Below are 22,295 nucleotides of genomic sequence, written 5' to 3'. Positions count from 1 at the left end.
TCCCTGGCCCTCTCTAACTTTGTTTCCCAAAATGAGGTCCATGTGCTCACAGTATCAGCATCACGTGGAAGCTTGTTCGAAGTACAGATTCTCTGACCCCACCCCAGATCTACTGAATCAGATGCTGCAGTTTAAAAGAACCCCAGGAGATTTATATGAACATTAATTTTGAGAAGCACTGTTCTAAAGCACCTACTGCCTAGCTCATTTGGCATTTAGCAGCTGTCTCCCCAAATAGATCCTAAGCTCTTGAAGAGAGTGACCCTGGGTTCTAGCTCTTTGTGTCTGCAGCGCCAGGCTTACAATGGCTGGTGGTTCACTTTCATATAGTCATTCAACAAACATGCAGCTAGGCACCGAACTTGGCTCCAAGGATATTACTTGGATCACTTTCTTTTAAATTTCCAGGTGTATCTTTCTAACCAAGTTCTATTGCCCTGGGGTCTCTACACCAACTAAAACAGTGGGCTTTAGTGCTTTATAAGAAAGGTGAATTCCCCTTTTTCTAGAAAATTAGAATATTTTCTGAGTGCACTGCAAGATGATCAATTGGATTTTCTAAATTCATATTCTCATTAGCACCTGAGGCCTAGCTGGCTTAATCATGGAGCCCTTTTATAAGTTATAGGGTAGAGAAAATTCTAGGTACAGTGTAAGGAAAAGGGACACTTCTAGTCCCTGGCAGTCTCAGTGGATTATGGGAAGAAGATATTGGGGGTAGGGAAACAGGTTATGAGACATATGTATCTTGTCATCCCCACTCTTAGCCTCAGTTCTGTAGCAGGGAGGTAGTGTAGATAAAACCAGGGGAAATCCAAGAGTAGAGAGGCTTTTGTTTCACTCTCCACCTGTGACTTTCAAAGCAGGAGAGACCACAGTGTCACTTTGCCCTGCAGGATCAGGAACCAAATGGAAATCTCAGCCTTACCTCAGGGAAACTACCACTTCAGAGCTAAGGAGGGTTGCACTGAGCAAGTGGACATGTCTGGTGTAAAGGAAACAGACCTTGAGGTACGTGAGCAGTGGACGCGAAGAGGATACCCAGGGACAGGACTGAGGTGTAAAAAAACAGTTAATGATTTTAGTAGTCACGAGCTGGCATCTCACCCCATGGTCATCTTGCTGCTTCACCATCCATTGCTTTCTTTCATATGATCCAAGATGGCTGCTCCAGCTCCAGTCATCATGTCTGCATTCCAGCAAGGTTTGGTCTAGTGAGAACTTAACAAGCATGAGAAATGTATTTAGTCATTTAATGAAATGTTTTTCTATGTCCTTTTTAAAGATACAGTTAGTAGACAGTAAGGTTTAAATTAACAATTAATATTCTGTTAAATTAAGAATGCCACAAACCAGAATAAATCTTAATCTAAAAGGGATTATGCATGCATACAGAAAAAGGAAATGAGGAATAGATGTGGAATAAGGTAGAATGACATATTTAACACGCAGCCCAAAAGTTTGGTTTATGGACAGAAATTCAGATGTCTGAAACGTCTTATACAAATTTGGCTTGGTTCCTAAGAGACACAAAAAATTCAGATAACTCATGTTTAGCTTCTCCAGTGTTTGGGGAGGAATGAAGTCAACAGCAGATGCCCCAGTGGTGTACATGTGATGAAAACTGAGTAACAGTTTCACATGATGGCAGGTCTGTACACCTGAAATTAAATTGCTGAGCTGAATCCAAGTCAAAAAAAAAGTAATCCTACAAAGATGAAAATAAATTGTTGATCCTTTCTTATTTTCTCCTGAGAGACTCTATAACAAACCATTATTTTTCTTCCACCCATCTTCCCAATTTTTGCTCCTCGTATTTTCATAAATTAATAGAGGAAAATACCATCGACATCTAAACTAATTTGGTCTAGTTGTTGCATGGATTAAATAGTCAGCTAACACAAGAGTGATTTAAAGTCCATCCCACCCCTTTTTGTATTCCGTGATGAATGATTTGACAAGATGCCACCAAGGCAGCTCAGTTTAAAAGACTAGTATTAATGTGGACACAAAACCAAGAAACTCAGTGACGACCGTCAGCCAAAGTACGTCTGCTTTTCACATAGTGAATACATCCCTTTCTAACGGTTCCTAATTTACGTGTGACGTACTGATATGAGGTTTATTAATGGAAAAGGTGAATTTGACTGGCCTTCTAATACAATACACACAACCAGTTATGTAGAAATGTATTCAAACAACACTCCTGTTTTGTTGAGAATAGAAAAGGAAGAATGAAAAGAATAATTGGGGGATAAAGTACAGTGGAATAGTGAATAAGACAATGTTCTGAAACTGTAAAGAAAAGCAAATTGTAAATAAAGCAATGGGGCCCCCAAGACCATCAAGAGAGAATGGGGAAGATGGAGAAAGGCTATTTCCAATATCAGGATCTATTCAATGGGTAAAAAAAAAAACAATAATTAGGTTAAAAACAAAGAAAATCACAAAATGACACCAGTTAACAAATTAAAGATCAGTATTCTGACCCACTATATTATAGGACATGATAAATTTCAAAGAAAGTACCTGACAGTCTCAGATGTAGGTGAGGAGGTACATCTTGTTGCTAATAGACTTCAAGTGGTGGCATTTCATTGTGATAATTTAAACACCCTCAGTTTTACTTATTTTATTTTATTTTATTTGGTTGGAGTATCAGAAATTCCAGCTCTTCGATGCTGCAAATACAGTTGGAGGTAGGGATGCTGAGTCACACAAACTAAACTCACAGAGGCTGTTATTTATAAACATAATGACAATTTAATAATTTACAAAGAATAACATAACTCGCATGAGGAGTAGATTATTCATTTTGACCTGGAGAGCCCATTTTCTTCCTATGGCAAAGCCATACAAAGAGGCAAATAAAATTCAAAAGGTTGCTACACAAATATGGAATAAAAAAGTTCATCGTCATTAGAAATTTAGAGCCCGGTACATCTGTATTCGCAACAGGGATTAACTGCAAAGTGGGTCTCTTCTTGCCAAGACACTGTCCTTTTTTAGACATTGCTTTTCTGACTTTTTTTTTTTTTCTTTTCTGACTCTCTCTTGTCTCTGTATTAGTTCTGACTTTCCTCCCTACCCTTCTGATTGATGTATTCTTTCTTTAGATATGATAATAACATCAATGAGGTATCATTATTTTTGTTGTCATCATTGTTAGTCTGTTCCTTAGACTATTTTCATCTTTTGAAGTGTGGTAAAGTACCTCACTACTCAAAAGTGTAGTTTAGGGACCAGCAGCGTTGGTGTCACGTGGAAACCTGTTGGAAATGCAGAATCTTGGGCCCCACCCCAGACCTACTGAATCAGATTGCACATTTTAACAAGATCTTCAGGGATCTGGGTGCACATTAAAGTTTAGAATGTACTTCCCTACTCCTCATTCCATCCCTACCTCTCCTTCCATCTCTCTTTCTACTTTTGCCTTTACAGTCGGATTAACTCCAATTCAATATTGAAGGTAATCTCAGATATAAACTCTTCTCTATGTTGGCCCACTGTGTTTTGAGTTTAATACCTCAGGTCTCAAGGGAATACCTTCATTTCAAATTTTGGAGGCTACTTTGCTGTTGCACCCAGGGAAACAAGCTTTCTGAATACTGGGCCTGAAATGGAACCGCACAGCCTCAATAGTGTACTTGGAACAACAGACATACTTGAGACATAGCTCTATCATTGAGTAAATAAGCTAAGTTCCAACTAAGATCTCCTTTGACATAGTCAGGATTCTACCACTTGGAAGTTATAGAAAAGTAACTAAAATGGTTTAGGTCAACAGGAGAATTGGTTGGTTCTCAAAATGTCAAGGGTTGGGGGTTCGTGTCGCTGATGATACAGGAACCCAGAGCATCATGTCGCAAGGCTCTCACTCATCACCTCTCATGCCAGCTTTACTCCCGCCCTCTGAGGACGGTTGCCAGCACTTAGAGATTCAGCCCTTCTGTGATATCCTGCACATTCAGCCTGATCTGCAGGATATCACAAGACAATTTCTGTTCCTACTACTTGAGAGACTAGGGTTCAGATATATTCCTGATCAAAATTAACTAATTTCGGGCTTCCCTGGTGGCGCAGTGGTTGAGAGTCCGCCTGCTGATGCAGGGGACACGGGTTAGTGCCCCGGTCTGGGAAGATCCCACATGCCGCGGAGCGGCTGGGCCCGTGAGCCATGGCTGCTGAGCCTGCACGTCCGGAGTCTGTGCTCCGCAACAGGAGAGGCCACAACAGTGAGAGGCCCGCGGGCCGCAAAAAAAAAAAAAAAAATTAACTAATTTCATTACTGCTAGAGCCAACCATAGAAAGCTGAGGAAAGCAATTATTAAGGAGATTATGAAGGCGAAGATGCAGAAGAAAGAGGTAGGATTGATGGATCTGGGCTCCATCCCCATCCTGTATTCACTTATATTCACCTCCAAGGACTGGAGGACCCACCCGGCGCTGTGCACATGATTAGTGGCCGCCCAGAGAGACTGTCTCTTTTTCAATTAAGTGTTATCAACTTTACACTAGTTCAGTGTATAATCCATTCATTATTTAGATTTCTTTTTTCCAGTAAGAGTCAAAATGTATATAGCTAATCTGGCCCCTCTAAATTGCTTACAATATATTTAAGATTGAAAAGCAAAAAGTTTTCCTTAACCTTATTCTAATCATCACATTGTGGAACTTGCTCTATTGATGTTTGTGTGCAATTCCCACAATATAATTTTTACATATGTCAGAAAACAAGAACAAGCTACATTGGGGGAGCAGCTTGTCAAGTTTAATCTTGTTTCATATTTGGAGCGATGTCTCATTCAGGGACTGTGAACTTTACAGTGCTATTTCTCCATAAAAAAAAAGCTTCATAAGGAATCACATAATAAAAGCCGAAACTTTATTAATAAAATTAAAATCAGTCATCCTTGGAAGACATTACTTGGACTGTTTACTAATCAGAGCAAGTATAGAAAATGGATCCCACAGTGGCTAATGTTAATTTTTTCTTCCTTTTTCTCACCCTAACCAAATATAGCTTGCTTTTAAAAGTATTGCCTAAGATTAAGACAGAAGTTTACACTCTGTGGTAGAGAGAAAAAACGACCTTGATCTGGGGAGATTTTTTTTTTTTTTTTTTTTTTTTTTTTTCTCCCGGTACGTGGGCCTCTCACTGCTGTGGCCTCTCCCGTTGCAGAGCACAGGCTCTAGACACGCAGGCTCAGCGGCCATGGCTCACGGGCCCAGCTGCTCCGCGGCACGTGCGATCTTCCCGGACCGGGTCACGAACCCGTGTCCCCTGTATCAGCAGGCAGGCTCTCAACCACTGCACCACCAGGGAAGCCCCGATCTGGGGAGATTTAACATTCCTTAATTTGCTGAACTGATGCTGTGCTCAGTCGTTTTTGTGATTGTCCTACAATAGGATACAAATTCTTCAGGATACAACTTAGAGACAAGACAGGTTTCCATCATGAAGGGCAGCCGTAGCGCCTCTCACTTGATCAAGACATACTGGGAAAGTTCATCATTTGAATAGCACTTTTTAAAAGTGATAGGAACACAGGGCAGTTCATGGGGGCAGCCTGTCCCACCAAAATAATACTGAGGATTACTTATTTCCATAGGTGTGGGCAGAATGTCGTGGAAACATGAGAGAGAGTACAGTATCTTGAAGGTTTTCACAGTGGAGCACCTTTACCACTGCGAGGTATGAAAAGATGGGGATCTGGAAAGAGAGAGAGCTAAGTGTGGACAGAATGAGGGAGGGTGAAATGCTTAGGGTGCAACATTTAAGGAGAAACCATCGGGGTTCCTTCTCTGGCTCCTGCCCGCCTCCCCATTCCCACCCCAATGGACAAACATTGCCCCCGGAGGTTTAAATTCCCTATGATTTTGGTTTTCTGACATCATTAGATACAGCCTTGAGGCAGAAAGTGGGAAGACTTAACAGGGGAAGCTTGTCATTTGTCATAGGATGCCACCACTGTATGGTGATTCTGTGCCCACTCAGTAGAAGTGCTCCTGAAGACAGAGGCCAGCTGAGGGGACCTGACGCCAGGCCCCAAGGCTACAGAGGGAAAGCCCTAAATGGAGGCGCACTCGGGCACATTTGCCAGCATCTTGCTACTTTGCTTTCCCTTTTGACTCCCCCAGCCCCTTCCCCTCGAGTCCAGAAGACCTTTATCACCTCAGAGACAGGATTAAACACAGTATTACATCATGTATTTGGATATCTGCTTTTCAGTGGCAAAGATCAAAACGTTTTCTTTTAAGCTGGTTGTCTCTATCACAATTTATAACATATATTTTGAAACTCAAAGGTGAACATTGTCTGTTTATTTCTTCTTGTATTTCTGCTATAACAACTCTACCCTGAACTGGGGGCTGTGGGGAAAGAAGAACTGGAGTAGCAGAATATGGCAGCAAACAAAGTATGGGTTAAAGTTTCAAAACATAATCTGCCCCCGCACCCCCCAAGCCAGTATTGAGGGGTAAAAATCATTCATTTCTGGGTGTTCCCAGTCTTACCCCGAGGCCTTGCTTAGTCAAGAGGACAATGGCTTGACCGTCTCAGTCTATCCACTTCCCCACATTGCCCTCCACCTCCCACCCCTACGAAGGTCCCGCTTTGATAGACTGATTCTGAGACTGCTGTAGCGGACAGTCTGGAGGAAACGGAGAAAAGAGGAGCATGGAAAGAGGCACATAAATGGAAGAGTCGGAGGGGTTTGGGAGGAGTCGCAAGTTGAGGAAAGCAACTGTGGCATGTGAGGGCAGTGTGCAGAGCAAGAAAAAGAATGGAAGCTTTAAACAAGTGTTGCAGGAAATTGTGTGTCCCTTGTTGGTGTTCAAGAGATACATATAAAGGACTTGAGTTATTTCTAAATTGCTTCTGATTACATGGACTGTGTTCTTTTTTTTTTTTTAACATCTTTATTGGAATATAATTGCTTTACAATGGTGTGTTAGTTTCTGCTTTACAACAAAATGAATCAGTTATATATATACGGACTGCGTTCTTTTAACTGCGACTTTTCTCTGGGACTGAACCACGTGAATCACGTTATGTAAACATTCATATCACTCCTTGAAAAGACGTCTCTGCCACTCCTTTCTCACTTCTTTTTTCTCCTCCTAACCTCTCCCCTTCTTCCTCCCTCCTTATCAGCTTTTTAAAGTGGGTTTATGGATTTATGGTCTATAAGGGCTGAGATATTATCCTCCCCACAAATTTAGACCATGGTGATGAAAGGAAAAGCATGATCTCAGATATTTGACCTTAAATTTTCGGCTTTTGAATATTATATGTCACTTACTGTGTGCTGTATCTTACAGTCCTAATGCATGTTGCTAAGTCTTTCTTGATTCTACCTTATCCTCTCCGCCATGAACCCATAAGCCCTAAGGGCCTGACCTCGTCCTGGACTTGTCTCCAGCCCAGTACTGGAGAGCACCAGCAACGCTTCTCCTTTAGATCGCCTTGCATTTCCATTTTGTATTCGTTGCCCAGGGTGGCTTTAAAAGGCATTACAAACTACTTGGCTTCACACAGTAGAAACTTTATCTTCCAAAGTTCTGGAGGCTAGAAATCCAAAGTCAAGGTGCTAGCAGGGCCGTGCTCCCTCTGAAGGCAGACTTCCTACACCTTCCCAGCTTCCGGTGGTTGCCAGCAGTGCTTCGTGTCCCTGGCCTCTAGCTGCATCCCTCCAACCTCTGTCTCCATCTGCATGTGGCCCTCTCCCCTCTGTGTGCGTCTCCTCTGCATCTCTGTGTCACTCCTGTTATTAGGGCACCAGTATAGTTGGCCCTTGCACATTGTGGTGGTTAGGAGGGCCAACCCTCTGTGCAGTTAAAAATCCACATATAACTTTACATTCGGCCCTCTGTACCCATAGTTCTGCATCAATTCAACCAACCACAGATTGTGTAGTACTGTAGTACATGTCTAGTGAAAGAAATCCATGTATAAGGGAACTTGTGACGTGCAAACCTGTGTTGTTCGTCAACTGTAATTGGATTTAGAGTCCACCATAATCCAGTATGACTTCATTTTAACTTAACTAATCACATCCAAGTTTCCAGGTGGATGTGAATTTGGGAGGATACTGTTCAACCCAGTACACAATTGAAGGCTATGCAACAAACACTTCCTCTCCCCTTCACCCAAGGCATCGCACCAGCCCAAGACTGCTGTGGCCAGGACTAGACATGGGAGTTAGATGTCACCCCAACCCTCCGGGCTGCAGCTATTAAAATGCAACCTTAGGCGTTCAGGTTGCTCTGACACTTCAGCTGTACCTTTTCCAGGAAGGCGTTCACCCCATAGGCTGTGGGGACATTCTTTGGCATGGAGCTTCAACAGTTTGATTTAGTTGCAACGATGGGGTTTAAAGCTCGCTGAGGATACTAGCTATCCAAATGGCACATCAACTCTAAGGCACAATGCAGTTTATCCTTTTATAAAACACTTCAGAGAACATGGACAGATATATTTTACAGTGTTTAAACATTTCTGTGGTGCCAGTAAAGGAAGAGCCTGGTTCTTGAGAGTGACTTTGACTTATTGGTATCTTTCTGTGTTTATGGGCTGCCTTGTAATGCAGATTTATGGAACTAGAATGAACTCCAAGGCAAAGCCACAAAGAGGAGGCCAACAGAGGGCAAAAGAAATTACCTCTTGCTGTATGAACTCCTGAATTGGAAATGCAGACAAAATCCAAGTTTTAAATATTAATTTATAAATCAAAACAGAGGAGCAATGCCCTTAGCATTTATTTATACATAAAGATTCACATCCTGTATCTATGGACTGTGGCCAGAGAAGCCTCTAGTAATTGCTGTGAGACTCCTTGATCACTGAGTATTATTACAGCCTGGCTTGGGGCCCGAATTATTGATGCTTTGTGTTGTTGGCTGCCTTGCAAAACCGCTGAAGATTGAGATGCCCAATATAATCTGTGCTGGGTGGTAACTAAAACCAGTCATTAGGAAGTAATCTTATAAAATTTAAGATATATACATATAGTCTCCTAAGGGCCAAGAAGGTAACATAAATAAAAGAAGTAGGCTGGGTGAGGGCTGCAGCACTGACGAGCCGAGGCCCCTGCTGCATGGAGAAACAAGTCCACTTTTTCAATGACTGTTGCTCCATTAGAATGTGAACTTCAGTACCAGTACAGCCAGACGTTATAAAATTCTTTAAGGAAAACAAAGCATCCCAACTTTTATGTAATTTCCTGCTTTTAAAAATGTAGATGACTGGTTAAATTTTTTTGAAAGCGCAGTCCAGGTAAAATCATCATCATCATCATCATCATCATCATCATCATCATCATCATCATCATTGAAAAAGCCTGGCTTCTACAAGTGCCCACTGATTTAAAATCTCCATCTCAAGATTAAAGAGGAAATACCTTTTTCTAGGGGAAAAAGAAACAAAGTAGAACTTTCTGTCATCAGCCATATTTTTAACAATAGGTCTGCATTTTTACATAAGGAGACTTGGGTTGTACTCACAGCTCTGCCGCCAACGAACTCAAAAGCCTTCAGTAAATTATTTTCACTCTCAAGACATCGATTTCCTGATTTGGGACCAGATGATTTCTGAGTATTTTTGATGCTGTCATTTATTCTGTGATTTTGTGATCAAGCACCTTGAAGGCAAACAGTGCATCCCTTTTGTTCAGTGTCTAGCACAGTACCTGGCATGTTGTCAGCACCCAATAAGCACTGCAATTGTTCAATGCAGGACTAAATGCATGAGTGAGTGAATCAATGTTATCCCCATTTTCAAGATTAATAAACTGGGTCCCAGAGAGGTTAAGTAATGTGACTAAGTTTCTACTATTAATAAGGGTAGAGTCAGGATAGGGAACTTTGGTCTTTCTGCCCTTGAGGTAGTGAACATTGAACACTGAACATGCAGGAGGATGTACCAAGTGCACAAACGCCCCCTAGATTACGTTAACAGAAGTTCAGATTGGTCCAATTTCTTGATACTGGTCACTTTTCCCCCCAGGTTTTTTTAAAAATTAAGATGTCATTTACATACCATAAAACCACCCTAATTTTAGTGTACAGTTGGCAAGATTTTTTTGTTTTTAATTAATTAATTAATTTTTGGCTGTGTTGGGTCTTCGTTGCTGCGCGTGGGCTTTCTCTAGTTGCAGTGAGCGGGGGCTACTTTTCGTTGTGGTGCGTGGGCTTCTCATTGCAGTGGCTTCTCTTGTTGCAGAGCACGGGCTCTAGGCGTGCGGGCTTCAGTAGTTGTGGCACGTGGGCTCACTAGTTGTGGGTCGTGGGCTCTAGAGCACAGGCTCAGTAGTTGTGGCGCACGGACTTTGTTGCTCCGCAGCATGTGGGATCTCCCTGGACCAGGGATCGAACCTGTGTCCCCTGCATTGGCAGGTGGATTCTTAACCACTGCACCACCAGGGAAGTCCCCAGTTGGCAAGTTTTGAAAACACATAAAGTCATATAACTACAACCAAAATCAAGATATAGAAAAGTTCCATTAAAATTACACATATATTAGCTATATATAAAGTTGTTCTATAACTGGTGTTCATTATTTTTCAGATATTTTCTTCTTTGTGTTTCATTTTGGATAGTTTCTATTGCTGTATCTTTAAAATCACTGATATTTTCTTCTTTAGTGTCTAGGATATTTTAACTTCATCCTGTGTATTTTTCATCTCAGACTTCGTGTTGTTCATACCTAGAAGTTCAATCTGGGTCTTTTAAAAATATCGTCCATAGCTCTCCTTACCATGCTTATGTTTTCCTCTACTTTCTTGAACATGTAAGTTATAGTCATAATAACTATTTTAATGTAATTGGTACTAATTCTATCATCTTTGTTACTTAGGAGTCAGTTTTGATAAGTTGATTTTTCTACTCATTGTGCATCATATTTTCCTGCTTCTTTGTATGTCTGATAATTTTTGATTGGATGCCAGATGTCTTGAATTTCTCCTTACTGGGTGCTGGGTTTTCTTTCAGTTTAAAAAATACCCGTGAACTTTGTGCTAGCATCCAGATAGATTACTTGGAAATTCTTGGATCTTTTTGAGGGCTTCTTTCTACAAGCTCTGTAAAGTGGGATTGGAGGAGCCTTATTGTAGGGCTGATGCTGCCCCGCTCAGAAGGTGATATCCTGTTGAGTACTCTGCCCAGCATTCCACGGGCTACTGGGTTTGTCTGCTTCCGGGCAGGAACAGGAGCTATCCCAGGCCTGTGTGAGCTCCAGGGATGGCTCCAGCTGCTCCTTTTCCCGTAGCTCCTTCCCTGGCCTCAGCTAGTTTCTTCACATGTAAGAGCTGGTTAGTATGCAGACCTCCAGAGTGCCTGCTCTGTGCACTTCTCTCTGGTCTAGCTGCCTGGGCTTTCAAAAGCTCCCACCTGCATCTCCCCAACTCAGGGAGACCTGGAGGACTTGCCTGGGTTTCCCTTTCCTGCACTGGGGCCTGGAAACGCTTTCCAGGCAGTGAGCTGGGCAACAGCAGAGCTCTCTCCTTATTGTGTCCCCTTTCTCAGAGGCCACTCACTGCCCTGCATTGTCTGTTGTCTGTTGCCTGAAAAACATTTTTTCATATGTTTTTCTGGTTTTCTATTTCTTTAAGAGTGTGTGATGGAGGACTGTAGATCCAGCCCTCATTATTCCACCTTGGCAGGAAGCAGGCCATTGGTCTCTTGGATTTCCTCTTGTTCGGCCACTCATGAGGTGGTTCTTTCAATGTCCCTTCTGTCCCTCAACAATGCCTGATTCTGATTTCCTTCCTTGTCACGTTGTCTCCAGTTCATAAATAAATAGGCAATGGGAATAACTTTACTGTTTTATTTCTAGTCAGTAACAGTGGCTAATTCACTTTTTCAATCTATCTCTGTTGCTTACAAATTCCCGCATCAGCCACCACATCAGTTTAGTACTGATCCTTGGCACAAATGCCCCACTCCAGAGCTGCCGACCTGTCTCAGCTGCGTTCCCAGCATTTGAATTCGCCTCTGGATGCCACCCCTAGGGTCTCCACTGTCCCATTCACCTCCAAAGTCTTTACGATGCTCATATTCATTCACATACATTCAAAAATTATTGTGGAACATCCACTAGTCTAGTCCTGTGTTGGCCCCTGGGAGACCATTGGTGAACAGAGAAGCCGTGGCTCCAGTCTTCGTGAACCTGATCACATAACAAAAGGAATAGATGTCACTCAAATATTCATTTGTATATTTGTGAGAATTCAACTCAGAAGACTTCAAAATGATGGATAAAATTGTTTTTCAAACACTTTTTTAAAAACTACAACTGAGTGGCAGATAAAGAGGAAAAAAATGTGGTAGACTTGATATAAAAATGGTGTAATTTTGTAGAATAAGCTATAATGGGCATGAAGGTCTGCATCCTTGGAGTCCTTGATGCTCGTTTTCAACAGGCCACGTGTGAGAGGGGGACAGGAAACAAACCAGGAGCTAAGGAAGAAAGATCAGGTCAGAAACCCTACTGAGGGTGGACCCTAAGGAGTAATCACACAGGAGTGAACCCGCCAAACTCCATCCCACAGATGAGATCATTTCAGTCTCATCCCCAGCTCTGGGTGGAGCAAATGAAATGAAATGAAAACAGGCTCCTCTGAGACTCCATTACTACAGCCTTCAATCACCTGATACTGGGGCTTGGATTTAAGTGTGAAAACCAAGGGGGCTTGACTTTAAGTGTGAAGACCAAGGGGCTGGAGACCAAAACCATAATTTAAGGCATCGCTGACAGTCCACAGAGAAAATTAATGAAAACGACTGTTTAACATAGGACAAGATGATAAACCTCAGTCATAATAAAAATACGCTGAAATAATACTTTGCAGCTACCAAACTGGTAAAAATACCGAAGAAAGACATTCTCATTTACTACTGATGGTCTTACAAAATGCTCCAACTCCCATGGAGGAGGCTATCTAGTAAAGTTACATATACGTTTACCCTTGTACACATGGGCCGTATTTCTAAGAATCTATCCCAAAGGTATGCCAAAAAATATACAAGTTGATATCAGCAAGTGGCTAAAAATTGCAACTCTATTTGTAACAACAAAAGTCTAGAAACAATGCAAATGCTCACAGAGCACTAGAAGAATAAGTTACTGTAATAGAGAACTAAGAAGTTGACTGAATATCAATAAAATATGCTGTATGCTGTTTATAAGAAATATTTATAAGAAATAAAAGAACTTAAAATGATTGAAAGTAAAATGATAGAAAAAGATATATAAAGCAAATACAAACCACAAGAAGGAGGGGTAAAAAAGTTAATTTTAGACAAAACAGAATTTGACAAGTTATTATAAGAGATAAAGAAGATCACAGCGTATTGGTAAATGGTTAATTTCACCAGAAAGATACATGTTTAACTTTGTATATTCCTAATATTATAGCTTACAGCAAAACTTAACGGGAATCCAAGGAGAAACTGACAAATCCACTAGCTTAAAAGGAGTTTTGTTTTGTTTTGTTTTGTTTTGTTTGTGGTACGCGGGCCTCTCACTGTTGTGGCCTCTCCAGTTGCGGAGCACAGGCTCCGGACGCACAGGGCTCAGCGGCCATGGCTCACGGGCCCAGCCGCTCCGTGGCATGTGGGATCTTCCCGGACCGGGGCACGAACCTGTGTCCCCTGCATCGGCAGGCGGACTCCCAACCACTGCGCCACCAGGGAAGCCCTAAAAGGAGATTTTTAACAGCATACTCAGTAATTGCTAGATCAGAGAAAAATCATAAGGATTACAGCAGAGACAGCTACTTTCCCTCAGTATCTGGGGTTATTTCCCTTCCTTTAAATACTTACTTAGCATCCAGAATAAAGACCATGTTTCCCAACTTCCCTGACACCCAGGTGCGGTTGTGTGACCAAGTTCTTGCTAAAGGAAAAAGTGTGAAAGTGGTAACTACACTGTCTGGATCATGTTCTTAGAAGGAAACTGGCTGGAATGGAAATATGAAGGTAAGAGCTAGCGATGGACCGGGAGATGGAGGCCATGTGTTGAGGGGAAGAGCAGCAAGGAGTGTGGGCCCTGGACACTATAAACACCTTGCATTGCTTTTGTGATAACTGCCGTTTGAGAGGGAAGTAAACTCCTGTCTGGCTTAAATCAGTACAACATCTACATCATAACAAATACAAACTTAGTCCCTGGAAGTGGAGCTACAGGAACAGAATCTAGGTGACATTTGCTTGGAAGGCGCACTACTCAGAATACAGACTCTGAGAATGCAGACAGGGCAGGCTGGAAATCTGGGGGCCTGCGCAAATCACTTGGTAAATCTGTCTCCTCAGATTCTTTGGCAGGTTTTTCAAGGCTGCTGACACAGCCTTCCTTCTCAGTTCCTTTATTTTGAATGACTTCAAGGTGGCCGCCAATAAGTTGAAGCAGAGCGGGGCTGGCAGAGCACGGAGATCATTAATAAAAGTCCAGAACTGAAAAACTGCTAAGATTAGTGCTTTCCAACCGTATTCACTCATGCACTCAAAATATAATATAATATTTGTATAGCCCATAGGGGTACATCAGTGAAGCTACTCATCGCCAGTGGTGACCAGACTGCATGCTCTGATCATCCCAAGCAGAGCCCAAAGGGAACAATATCTTGGATGTATTTGTATGTAACCTATTTGTGGCTAAACAGTATGCCCAGTGCACTGCTTGAAGAGCTCTGTTTTACATAAGGTCTTTGGCTGTAGTAACTCCAACATGGAACTGACCAGAAGCAAGCAACCTAAGAAGCCTAAGGGAGTTTTGCCAAAGAACCCACAAGCCTAGCCTGAAAAATGTGTGCCTGTTGACTCCTTAAAGCAGTCCCAAGCCCCAAGTCTGGAGAAGCAGGAAATGCCGGTAATACTATCGGTCACCGAGGAGGCACACATTCTAATAGCCACTTCAGTGTGCCACAGGACAGGTAAGAGGTAGGACAGCTCCTTCTTAATGGGAGAGCCACAGGACGAAGGACAAAGGAGTTCCTGCCAGACCTGATGGAGTGAACAGGGCATCTCCCAGCAATTCTACACTTCTGGAGGGGATTTCAGGGATGGATTGTTGTCCTTGGGGAGAAAAGGTTGTGTTATGTATAGTGAGAGGTGTCCATTGGCATAGTTGGGTAGGCATAATAGTTATCTATCATATCAGTCCAGGATTGCTTATGCTCGGACTGTTTTGGGAGAGAGAAATACTTGTACCTTGTTTAAGTCACAGACTTGTTGGGCCTTTACTATATCATAACTGCTGGCCTATATCTTAACTACTATAGGTATAGAATAGATTTGAATAGCATCACCAAAAGCAACAGGAAACATGCATAAGAATAGTCCTGGAAGCTATTTTTAAATTGTACAAAACTGCAGACAATTCAAATATCCATCAAGAGCAGAATGGGTAAATAAATTGTAGTTTGTCAGACAGTAGAATATAAAATAGTGGGGAAAAAACAGGAATAAACGTGAATCAACTACGAACAAACATGATGTTTAGTAAAAGAAAACCACAGAAAAATGCATGTGGAATTATTCCATTCATGTAAGGTTTTAAATGAGGCAAAATTAAAGGCATACTATTTAGGTATACATTCATATGTGGTATATCCATTGTGGTGGCTGATTTTATGTGTCAAAATGACTGGGCCACGAGGTGCCCAGAGTTTTGGTCAAACATTATTCTGGCTGTTTCTGTGAGGATGTTGTTGGATGAGATTAACCTTTAAATCAAGAGACTGAGTAAAGCAGATTTCTCTTCCCGCTGGATGTGGGTGGGCCTCATCCAGTCAGTTGAAGGCCTGACTAGAGCAAAAAAGCTGACTGTCCCTCTAGTAAGAGGGAATTCTATCTGTTTGATGACCTTTGAACTGAGATACTTGCTTTTTTCCTGCCTTCAAACTCAAACTGAAACATTGGGTCTCAAGCCTGCTGGCTTTCAGACAGGAAAGCTCTCCTGGGTCTCAGGCCTTCAGCCTTGGACTAGAACTCCACCAACGCTCTCCAGCTCACCGACTCATCCTGCGGATCTCGTGACTTGCCAGCATCCAACTCACATGAGCCAATTCCTTATAATAAATTGTTTTCCATATTTATATACATCCTATTGTTTCTGTTTCCCGAGAGAACCTTAATATGTACAATCCTTAAAAAAAAAAAATAAAGCAAGAATGATTAACAACAAATTCAAGGCAGTGTTCACATCTGTTAAGGACAGAGAGGAGGATTCATTCATTCAGGACACCCAGGGGACTGTAGTGTTCATGACGATGGTCTTTTGCTTCATCCTGGCTGGTGAACTTCAAGGATGTCCACCTTATTATTAGCCTTTAAAATGTACTTTCATCATATATTCTTTTTGTATGTATGACACATTTCACAGAAAAAATGAAAAAAAAATTTTTTCATTAAAAAAGTTGCAACTTTGAAAGTGCCGTGAAAAGAGGTGAAAGCTTCCATGGGCGCCTAAGGAAGGGTGGTCAGGGGAGATGTCACTGATTGTTCCTGTCAGGGCTTCTGTGTCTGTAACTAACATTCACAGTGTTTATTTATTGATCACATGAGGGACTTCCAAACAAATACTTCTGTTCTTTCTCAATATGCAGTTGACAAAAGCAAGGAAAGGTCAGTCACTCTTTAAAAGTGACACGGGTGACTTCTCTGGTGGTCCAGCGGTTAAGAATCTGCCTTCCAGTGCAGGGGATGCGGATTCAATCCCTGGTAGGGGAACTAAGATTCCGTATGCCGCGGGGCAACTAAGCCCGCACACTGCAACTACTGAGCCCATGCACATCAACTAGAGAGTTCACGGGCCACAAACTACAGAGCCTATGCCCTCTGGAGCCCACGCGCCACAACTAGAGAAACCCACGCACCACAAGGAAGAGCCCACACGCTGCAACGAAGATCCCACATGCCACAACTAAGACCTGACGCACCCAAAAATAAATAAATAAAATAAATAAAAAATATATTTTTTAAAAAGTGACAAGGTCCAGCAGCTCCTGAAACTAGGTGGAGAACCACTTTCTGGCCAAGGCACACACTGAGGTCATATGACACACACACAGAGGCAGGCATTGGAAACACACCCCTCCGCTAATTTGTTTCCAAGCTTCTTTGGTTAATTTCACTAGGATTATCTCAGACAAGAAAACTCTTGGTCCCTGAAAAAGATAAATGGTCAGAAGAAAGCACACAGGAGATCACTGAATTGAGTGTCAAGGGAAGTAAATTCAGTACACTCAGTTTATTTTTTTAATCTACTCATGACTCATTCATGGAAGAGTTTAAAATCCCCAGATCGTTCATCATGCTGGTGTGGAATGTGGAACTGGATGCTCCGGTTAGCTGGACGCAAAATTTTCGTGCAGCTAACGTGGGGGTCTGGAAACACCTGCCCTCCATAATGGAAGTTGGTAGCAAAAGTGTATTCAACGTGAAGAAATATATTACTGACCAATCTCTTTAAATGAAGAGCATGTTATTAAAACAATAAAGAAAACAAGAAAAAGACAATTGTGTTTTATGTGGCAATTGGAGGTGGTCCTGTGTGTATGTATTCAGGGTTTTGAGAGTTGCTGACAAAGCAAAAATAAGATTATCATTTATTAAATGCCTACTAGGCAGTTTAGACACAGTATCTCTTCTTTTATTGAAGTATAGTTGATTTACAATGTTGTGTCAGTTTCTGGTGTACAGCAAAGTGAGTCAGCTATACATATATATGTATTCTTTTTCATATTGTTTTCAACTATAGTTTATTACTAGACATTGAATATAGTTCCCGTGCTATGCAGTAGAACCTTGTTATTTATCTATTTTATATATAGTAGTGTGTATCTGTTAATTCCAAACTCCTAATTTATCCCTCCCTCCCCCTTTCCCCTTTGGTAACCATAGGTTCGTTTTCTATGTTTGTGAGTGTGTTTCAGTTTTGTAAATAAGTTCATTTGTATCATATTTTAGATTCCACACATATGATATTTGTCTTTGTCTGATTTACATCACTTAGTATGATAATCTCTAGGTCCGTTCATGTTGCTACAAATGGCATTATTTCATTATTTTTATGGCTAATATTCCATTATATATAAATACATATATATATATGTATCACATCTTCCTTATCCATTTATCTGTGGATGGACGTTTAGGTTGCTTCCATGCCTTATCTCTTATTTTTATGAGTGTGCTGTGGTGAAAGCTTATTATCCCCACTTGACATAGGTAGGTTCAGCATCTCTCCTAGATGTGAGAAACATCCTTGGCTTGAAGCAGAAAGTATAGAAAGAGCTGCCAGGTCTTGCCCACCATGGGGTGGAGCGCTAAAGTGGTGGGATTCTGTCTTTACTAACCTGGGTTAGAAAGGTAACGCCTGTTTATTCCTAAGTAACTTATCCAGCATCTTCATCAGCTTAAAGGGTTGGAACTCTCCCTTTTTCTTCCCTACTCCTTGTCTACCTGCCCTCTCGTTGCCTTTCCCCCATATCCCTTCTTTCTGTGCTTGGTCCTCCTCTGTTGGATCCTGCTTCTCCTTTGCCTTGGGTCCTGATGTAGGCTCCTTGCTCTCATTTCCATTTGTCATTACTTTGGACCATCCTTTACCTTCCAAATGGAGTTTTCTGGAAGCCCTTATATATGACCCTGGAAAAGATGGATCTAGTGCCAAGGATTTTGCTCCTTCCTCTCACCACATTTGACAGTAGGCAACTGAGAATAGGCGTAAAGATAAAGTCCAAACTCCTTAACATGGTCTATGTGGCACAAAAGTTCATTTAGATATCACCTTATTGTCTTATGTTAAGTCTCCTGTAGGAGACTCAAAGAATGAAAAGCTAAACATTCCTTCCATTTGTATTCTGGAAGGACAACCAAGCATCTGTCTTTTGGACTTCTTGCCCTAGTAATAGTGGAGATTAATAATTCCTTTGTTTTTCCAGAATATCACTAAAGATATCTTTGAATGCCTTTGTTTAGAAGGCCTAAGAGAGTATAGAAAAGGGTACTTTGAGAAGAAAAGGCATGTGACCCAATCCTAGAGGGAGAACCAATTCTTGGTTCCTGTGAAACTGGAAATACAGGTGAGTTGTGGGTTTCATGAGTGGCAGGCACCAGGACTCTGCTTATATTTACGCCATAGTGGGTGGCAGGACCTCAGATACACATATGTTCTGGGATGCTAGCCCCTGAGCCCTGCATTTTGGAATCCATGCAAAAGGTGGTTGTCTCTGCAGTGCTCATAATGGATGGAGAGATGCTGCTGGCTTTCAGATGGAGGGAAGCCCCAGGCCAGAGAGCATTGGAAGCAGCAGCTAGGATAGCGGAAACATCAGAGGTCCTCATCAACTTTTCTGGAATATGAATACTTCATAATTCATAGAGGAAATGACCACAAAAATGTGACTGAGAATAGTTATCCCTCAATCCTTAGCAGAAATAGATAGCCATTTGCTAAAATTAGATATATATATATAACATCTCCAGAGTCTGGCACAAATTTACTTCTTCCAGCTTTGCTTTACCCCTTTACCAAATTGTATTTCGCCTTACTCTACTTTAGTTAATATTTTTCAATTTTTAAAAGTACACCATTAGTTTCTTTGCATCCAAAACCTTTATGTTTGTCATTATATCTGCTTGAAATACTTCTATCTCCTGTCTTCACACCCCCAAGACACACATACACATACACATACTTAGGTGAACAGAAATTTGGAATGGGACCATGTGACCCTGGGGTTGATGGTAAGTCTGCCTATTTTGATTCACTTGTGTAGCTGACTAGGGATTTGTGCTTGTTTAATTTGGTCATTGCTAAATACAGAATTGAAAACTTACACAGAAAAATGAAATTTGTGTGTAGCCCTGATTTAGAAAGGAACAAAAGTGCTAGCAGAAGTTAAATGAATCCTACATAGAAATATGTTTCCAATCAAAGCTGAGAAATACTGGGAACCAAAAGGCTGTCTCTTGGCTTTTATTATAAATCTGATGCACTAGCAAAGGCCTTGAATTGTTGAGCTCGTTACAAATCCATAAAATAGTCCTCTCTAAGGAGCTATTTCAACCTTTTTTTATATAACACTCATTATAAATTAATTCTCTCTGACAACTAACTAGGGAAATATTTTAATCTGGATAGACAAAAATCATACTCTTCTAAGAAGCCACCATAAGGTCTATGTTCTGTTACTAAAGACAATTTTATTAAGGTTCAGGAGTGATTTGCAAACTAATGTTGTTTTGATGTGTCTAATACACAATATAGTTGCTGAGTTTATCTACTAAATTAGTCCCTCTTGGTACACATTACACTGGGAGCAGTCTTGAGGAATGATAGTGAAATTGAACCTTGTTTCATGTTTTGATTGCCTGTATTATTATTACTTTCTCCCTTGAAAGACTTAAAAAAACAATTAAAATTTTCTTGGGAATAGAATGAGAGCAAATATTATTCTGCTGTGCAGACATAACAACTGTAAAAAGAACACAAATGTTTCAAAGAAACCAGAGACAACTCTACCTGCAGGAGGTTTGTCTTCTTGTCAGAAGCCTCTAGATTAGGTTTGCTACATTGAAATCAAATAATACATATTTCAGTCCAGGGGATATTGAAAGTAGAATTATATTTCTGTGTTCAATGCATAAAACATCAGCAAGTAATTCAGTGGTTGCAGAACAGTTGATTCTTTGGGTAGGGATTTTGCCAGCCTGTTTTGTAGCTTTGCAATTCTCTTGAGCAAAGTGATAAAGGTGATGAATGTCTGTTTTGAATTAACTCCTGTTACAGTGAAGTGCCAGTTGATCCGAGCTCTTTCAGTCATGACAATTCAAACGTATCTCATTCTTTTTATAAATATCTGAGCAATACCTTCTTGAAAAGCAAAAACTGACAAGAAGTATACCTCCCTGGAGATAAAGGATGGATAGGAATCGTTGAATGGATGTCATTGTCAGATTGCACTGGACACTCTGCAATCACTCAATTGCATAGTTGCTCCCCAGCCTCTCCTCTGTGTTCTCGACACCAATTCCTTCCAAGCCTGAGTCTTTGGAATTTATGCAAAAAGGAACAACGTGGATTTTTATATCTTCCTAAATCCATTTATGAAATAGCTGTGACCATTGTAAATAGAATGTGAATATTACACTTTTGTGACAGTACATTGAATCATAAAATGTTTGAGTTAGAAGAGGCCTGAAAAATCATCTTAACTTTACTGTAAGGAAATTCTGGCCATAGGAGGTGGCATAACTTGCCAGTTAGTTGGTAGAAAAGCCTGAATAGGAACTTTGCACCATATGTGGTATGGAATAGGTGCTCAATCAGTTTTAGCTTAATTTAATTGAATTGGAATATACCCTAGCTCAGAGTGCAACAAAGATGACTTATCACTTTACAGACGCTTAAGATGACTCATAAAGTCATCTCTGTTGAGAAGAAGAGCTAACATTTCTTGAATTTATACTATGTGCCAAGCGTTATGCTAAGTGTTTTATATACATATTATTTCTACTGTTCAATCAGGTATGTCTTTTATCTTTCTTTTTTCTTCACACAAAGAAGCCAAGGATCAGGAAGATTAAATAACTCGGCCAGTTACCAAGCTAGTGAATAAAAGAACGAGGATTCCAATTTAGGACAATCTGACTCCAAAGCTTGTTTTTTTAACCACTATGCTGTAACAAGTATTTTTACTGGCCAAGTTAAAGAATTGAAGTGTCCACAGAATGGCTCCAAGTAATGCCTGTTGATATTAAGAGAGTTGACTGAAAAATGCAAAGACAATAGTCTAATCTGACTTCCAATTCTGGTAACTTGGCAAACTAAGCCAATTGAGAAACTCTCATGTAACAACTACTTAGAGAGCTGGATGAATTATTTTTAATATGATATCCTTGAGGCGCTTAACAGGAAATCACATAACACATGAATGCTCACACACACACACACACACACACACACACACACACACACAGGAAAGATATAGCGACAAGCAAAGATGAAGGATTCATATTTGGAAAACAAACTTTGTTGAAGTTTAATTCTCAGTCAAAATTGAAAAATGTGTTTGAAAAAGATCCATGTGTGTCAGAGTTATCAGACTCAATAAACAGCAGGATTTATAGTCCCCAAAACTTGGATAGATAGAGCCCATTGGAAAATAACAAGACACTGTGAAAAAAACAAGCATATGTGAAGAAAAGAAAAATCAAACTTGAATTTGCAAAAATGAAAAATAGAACAATTTAAATTAAAACCTCAATCTACAGGCTAATTAGCAGATCGGACC

This window comes from Lipotes vexillifer, unplaced genomic scaffold, assembly GCF_000442215.2.
Source record: "Lipotes vexillifer unplaced genomic scaffold, Lipotes_vexillifer_v1.1 scaffold204, whole genome shotgun sequence".
Lineage (NCBI taxonomy): Eukaryota > Metazoa > Chordata > Mammalia > Artiodactyla > Lipotidae > Lipotes > Lipotes vexillifer.
Note: the sequence above shows the minus strand (reverse complement) of the source record.